Below are 6,000 nucleotides of genomic sequence, written 5' to 3' on the forward strand. Positions count from 1 at the left end.
CTCCTTCTTCTTCCATCTTCCATGTTGTAAGCTTTAGGGTTCTCCATGGAAATGGAGAACCAAACCCATCTTGTTGGGATTAGTTGTAGCTTTTGAATTCTTGTGTAATTGTTGAATGATTTGATTATATATATGCCTTTTCTATCAATTGCTAGTATTCTTGTTTCCGATCTTAAAGCTTGCATGTAATGGGAACGTTCATGACTTGATTTTGGGGTTTTATGGATTATGGGAACGTAAGATGAAATCCGGAACTGAAATAGGAGTCCTTGTGGGTCATTGATTCTAGGAATGGAAGATGATTCACATGTTATCTTAGATCCCAGCTCTTTAATGCGGGTTTTGCTTGTTAGATTGCCAAGGAATTGGGGTTTGATAAGGAAAACCTAGGCTCTTTCACCTAAGGAATTAGGGCTAGAGTGTTTTAGTGGATTGACTTTAGTAAATTGATAGAGAGGAGATAAAATTGGTTATACACAAGAGTGCATTGGTGAAAACCAGCCTTAACAATGTCATTTCATACCATTTCTAGTCTTTTCCATTTCCAAGTGCCTTTATTACCAAAGTCCAACCTTGTAATTATGTATGAATTTACATTCCTGCACTTGTTCTGTAAATTGATGTTATGTTCTTGAGTCTATATGAGTTGTTAATCGCACAATTCTCTAGTATTACGAGTCTCTTGGGAAAACGATACCCGGTCTTACCGGTTTATTACTTGAACGATTCGGTGCACTTGCCGAAATCGAGCCCAACAAGTATTTTTTGAGCTAACAAGTTTTTAGCGCCGTTGCCAAGGATTTGGGGATTGAACCCGAGTCCTAGCAACGACCAACAAGTTAAGTTGGGCCTCATCAAGTTTTTGTATTGGAAAGTCCATCAACAATGGGAAATCAAGAACAACGAGATACCTCATACCTATTTTTCAACCAAACTCTCTCAAGATCGCACAAATTTTGACAGTAATCACATTGCCTCCATCGTGTCCAATTCTATGAGGACAAACCCCTTCATTCCCATCAAAAGTTTGACTGTATAGATTAAAAATCGTTTCAGATATTCTGTCATACAGAAGAACTTAGATAGCAAAACAAAAGGTCGTTACAATGGAATTTGGTGACCGGGGAGAATCTTATAATCATCTTCCCAAGTGGTTACAAGCTGTCAAAGATGTAAATCTAGGTACAATTATCTCCCGTTGATGTTGATGGAGTATCAAACACCTCATGTTATATTATGGAAAGAGTTTTTTGGTCGTTCGGTCCATGCATAGATGGATTCAAATATTGTAAACTCATTATCCAAGTAGATGGAACCTTTCTAACGGGTAAATATCATGAAACTTTGCTCACTAAAATTGCTTAGGATGACAATAAAAATCTTTTTCCATTGTCATTTGGTATTATTGAAGGTGAAACAAAGGAGGCATTGATATGGTTTTTGTGATTACTTTGAGAACATGTTACCCCTCAACAAAATCTTTGCATCACCACTAATAGAGGGAAGGGTATCTTATCAACCTTAAGATGAAAAGAAGTTGGTTGGGAAGATGATGATATAAACTCTATTTATTGCATATGTCATCTAGCCTCCAACTTCAATAACAAATTCAAAAATCAGGAACTTAGGCGAAAATTCATAAACTTGGGTACTAATTAACTAATTTTTACTACCAAATTACTTTTTAAATTTCATACACTAAAGTCTTATAATTTAAATTTTATTATGTTCTTACAGATTACGAGGTGAAGCAACTCATTCTGACAGCAAAACTTGCCATAATGAGAGACCAATTCCCCCAACAAGTAGCTTGGATAGATAAAATTCCATTAAATAAATGGTCTCAGGCTTTTGATGCAAGCAGAAGATATGGACATATGATCACAAATCTTGTTGAGTGCATGGACTCTGTGCTAAAAGGAGCACGTTCATTACCAATTTGTGCTCTAATAAAAACAAAATTTAAGAGGACACAATCATGGTTTGTTGAACGAGGCCTAAAAGCACAATACATGTTACAAGAGATCACCAATATCCAGAAGAAATTATTGACATTATTTGGAAAAATCAATAACAATCTGCATTTTTATGATCGAAAAAATTCTGAATTTGATTTTCAGGAAATCTCAACACCCTACCAATGTCATCCACATCCAATTTCATATAACGTCAAGTTAAATGAATGGTGTTATGATTGTGGTTACTTCCAAGCTATTCATCTCTCGTGTCATCATGCGTTGCCGTTTGTGTATATTTACATATACCATTAGTCCAATATTTCTATCTGGTTTACACTCTTCACAATATTTAAAATATGAAGTACAATTTCAACCCCTCCGAAATAAAGATTATTGGTCTGCGTATACTGGTCCAAACATCATACCAGATCATCAAATGCTATGCAAGGCATCGAGAAGGCCAACTACCAGTAGAATTCATAATGAGATGTTCTTATTGCCACAACGAAGGTCATCATAGGGGGACATGACCATATCATCAATAATTCTTATCTTTGTGTTAATAGTTTTTTAATATTAATAAACTACATTTTTTATTTATATTATATCTTATTTTCTCCTTTAACAAACAATTGATCCAATTTATGAAGAGTATAAAGGAAACATGACAATTTTTTATGCACAAATCCCTTTGGTTATTCGAATTAGCATGAATGTAATTCATATTTTAACTTAGTTTTAAGCTTTTTTTTCCTCTGGTAGTGATTACAACAACACTGTAATTGATTACTAAACCCTTTTTTATTTGAATTTTAGCATTGGTAATCGATTACTATTGTGGTGTAATCGATTACCAGTGAAGTTGTGGCTCCCTTACACAACTTTAACATCGTGTAATCGATTATAGGTGCTCGTAATCGCTTACCAAGCAATGAAAACGTGTGAGGGGTGTACGACTTCATCTTTTTCAATGTGTGAGGGCAAAAGTCGTGCACCATCTGCACGACTTCTTCATTTGAAGTAGTGTGGGGTGATAGGTGTAAATTTTACTTGTTTTTGTTCCTTAAAATGTTGTGTTTTTGAGTAAGTTTTAGTATTAATTCTCATGAAAAGTATATAATTGTTGATGTAAGTATAGTTTGTAATGTTTAAATGTGTGTTTTGATGCTTTTGTGTGTTTATTTTTGCAATAGAATAAGGATTGGATAATATCAAAGAGACCCTGTGTGCATCAGTGGCCCAGCCAGAGCGCACCAGAGGCCCAGCCAGAAGTGAACCAGTGGCCCAGCGACCAGGAATCAGTGGCCCAGCGAGCCAGTGGCCCAGCCAGAGCGCACCAGTGGCCCAGCGACCAGGAACCAGTGGCCCAGCGAGCCAGCTCGCCCAGCGACGGACGCTCGCCCAGCGAGCGTACGTTCGTCGCCCAGCGAAAAATCACTTAAGGTCCTTTCTTTAAAAACGCGATCCAGAGGCAGAAACCAGTCAGTTCTGGAGGGGAGAAGCTAGGGGAGACTCTGCAGCTCGTTTCCATGCTCGTTTTGGGTGCTCCGGAGTGGAATTTCAACACTTTCTACCATCCAATCCATCCTTTATCGCTTCTATGATGTATATGTGTAGCTAGAACTCCATTTCACTGGGGTTGAGAGTACATTTCTGAAACTCTTTGTAATTTCTATATTAATTCATGATCTTGTATGAATTTTGTGTTCTATCTTTATTATTCATGCCTATGATGAGAATCTGAGCTATTTGAACGGTTAAATCATTGAGAAATGTATGAGACCGCGGACCTAGGATAGAACTGCTAAAGGATTTCGAGTCCTAGACATAGGAGGAAATTTTTAGTCATCTGTGACATTGTGATTAAGGCAAATCTGATAACTGAATTATCTAAGAGATTAGGATTTAGTTTGAATGATTCTGAACGGTCATCTGAGAGATCAGGACTGCATGCGCCTAGGATGTTGATGCATAATTTTGAGGAATTGTGTTATTAGAAAAATTACTTGAGTGATGAACTTGAAAATCAACCCCAGTGAACTTTAATTCATCTGTTTTTACCACTTTAATTTCATCTGTATGCAAATCTTACTTGTGTTGTAAAATTAATCGCTAAATTAGTAAACTTTAATCATTTTGTGAATCAAAACAAATCTCTAGGGAAAACGATTTCCGGACTTACCGGTTTATTACTTGTACGATTCGGTACACTTGCCGAGGTCTCAACAAGTTTTTGGCGCCGTTGTCGGGGATTTGTTTTTGTTTTCGTTGATTGTTTGTTGTTTATTTGGTTTAGTTGATTTTAGCTATCTGTTGTTTAAGTTTTTATTGTGATCATTTTTGAATTTTTGTGCATATTTGTTATCATCTGTAAAAATTGTGTCTTTTTGGATTGTTTCTTTTTATTTTGTGTTTTGTATGAGAAGCAGAGAACAGGTTGAAAATCTACTTTTTGATCCGGAAATTGAAAGAACTGCTCGAAGGAACAACAGTAGAAGAAGGAGACAAAGTAGAGAATCCAGAGAATCCTCTGCTATTTCTGAAGAAATTCTGGACTTTTCATCTGGTCAAGACAAAGAAGAAATGGAAGATAATCGCACTGGAGAAGGTTCTGGGCAAGGAAGACGTACTCTTGCAGATTATAATACTTTCTCAGGACCTCTGCACTTCAACAGTATTGCAAGACCAGTGGTGAATGCTGCTAACATGGAGATGAAGCCAGCTCTTATTCATCTGGTGCAGAACAATCAATTTCATGGATTATCCCATGAGAATCCATACACTCACTTGGCTACTTTCATGGAGATCTGTAATACAGTGAGGATTCACCAGGTTCCAGATGAAGCGATCCGACTCAGCTTATTTCCATTCTCATTGGCTGGTAATGCAAAAATGTGGCTGAATTCCTTTCCAGAGAATAGTTTGACAGTCTGGGATGATGTAGTTGCAAAATTTCTGAATAAGTTCTTCCCTCAGTCCAAAGTCAATAAGGGAAAGCAGGAGATCTCGTCTTTTCAACAGGATGCTGATGAAACTCTAGGTCAAGCATGGGATAGATTCAAAGGCTTATTGAGAAAAACCCCTACTCATGGATTTGATGAGCCTACAATGTTAAATCTGTTTCTTGGAGGGCTGAAATCTCAAACAAAATTAATGTTAGATGCATCAGCTGGAGGTAGTATCAGATGGAAGACGCCTGAAGAAGCACATGAACTGATTGAAAACATGGCTGCAAATGATAATGAAGTTCAGAGTGAAAGAGCTCAATTTCAACAAAAATGTGTTCTTCAGCTTCAATCTCAAGATGCTTTACTAGCTCAGAACAAGATTATGACTCAGCAACTTGAGACATTAATGAAGAAGTTATCTCAGCTACCTAAAGAACTGCAGAATGTTTCTCAATTTCAACATCAGATGGTTCAGAGTTGTCAATTGTGCGGAGGAGATCATAATAATGGTCAATGTGTAGTGCAAAGCATGTCTCATGAAGAAGTACATTATATGGGAAATCAAGATCTTCAGACAAACTATGATCAACGTCAAAGTTTTAATCAAGGATGGAGACCTCATCCGAGTATGGGACAAGTTATTCCTTTCAACAGACCACCTCCACAGAACTTTCAGCAACAACCTACTCTGACAGACAGAACTTCAAAACTCGAAGAAACTCTTCAGCAGTTTATGCAGGTATCAATTTCCAACCATAAGAGTACAGAAGCCTCACTTAGGAATTTGGAGATTCAGGTGGGTCAATTAGCTAAGAAGTTGGAAGAAAAACCAGTGAAGGACTTTGGGGCAAACACTGAAGTAAATCCAAAGGAAGACTGCAATGTTATTACCACAAGATCTGGAAGAATGCTGGAAGAAAGAGGGATTGAGAAAAAAGTGAGTGAAGAAAAAGATGAGATGAGTAAACAGGGAGATGAAGAAGAAGAGAAAGAGGATAGAGAAATTGAAAAAGAGAGAGAGGGAGAGAAAAGGAAAGAACAGATGTATGAGAAACCTCTTCCTTATCCAAAGGTTTTCTTTAGAAACGAGAAGG

General features: G+C 37.2%; 1 non-coding gene across 1 annotated transcript; it reads right to left on the minus strand.

Annotated features, from left to right (window-relative positions):
• Positions 1-4,950: 4,950 nt before the first annotated feature.
• On the minus strand, positions 4,951-5,053 carry LOC128193406 (small nucleolar RNA R71). The gene has a single exon (XR_008244627.1). It is a non-coding gene; the product is annotated as a small nucleolar RNA R71 (small nucleolar RNA).
• Positions 5,054-6,000: the final 947 nt, after the last annotated feature.

Source organism: Vigna angularis, chromosome 7 (assembly GCF_016808095.1).
Source record: "Vigna angularis cultivar LongXiaoDou No.4 chromosome 7, ASM1680809v1, whole genome shotgun sequence".
Taxonomy (NCBI): domain Eukaryota; kingdom Viridiplantae; phylum Streptophyta; class Magnoliopsida; order Fabales; family Fabaceae; genus Vigna; species Vigna angularis.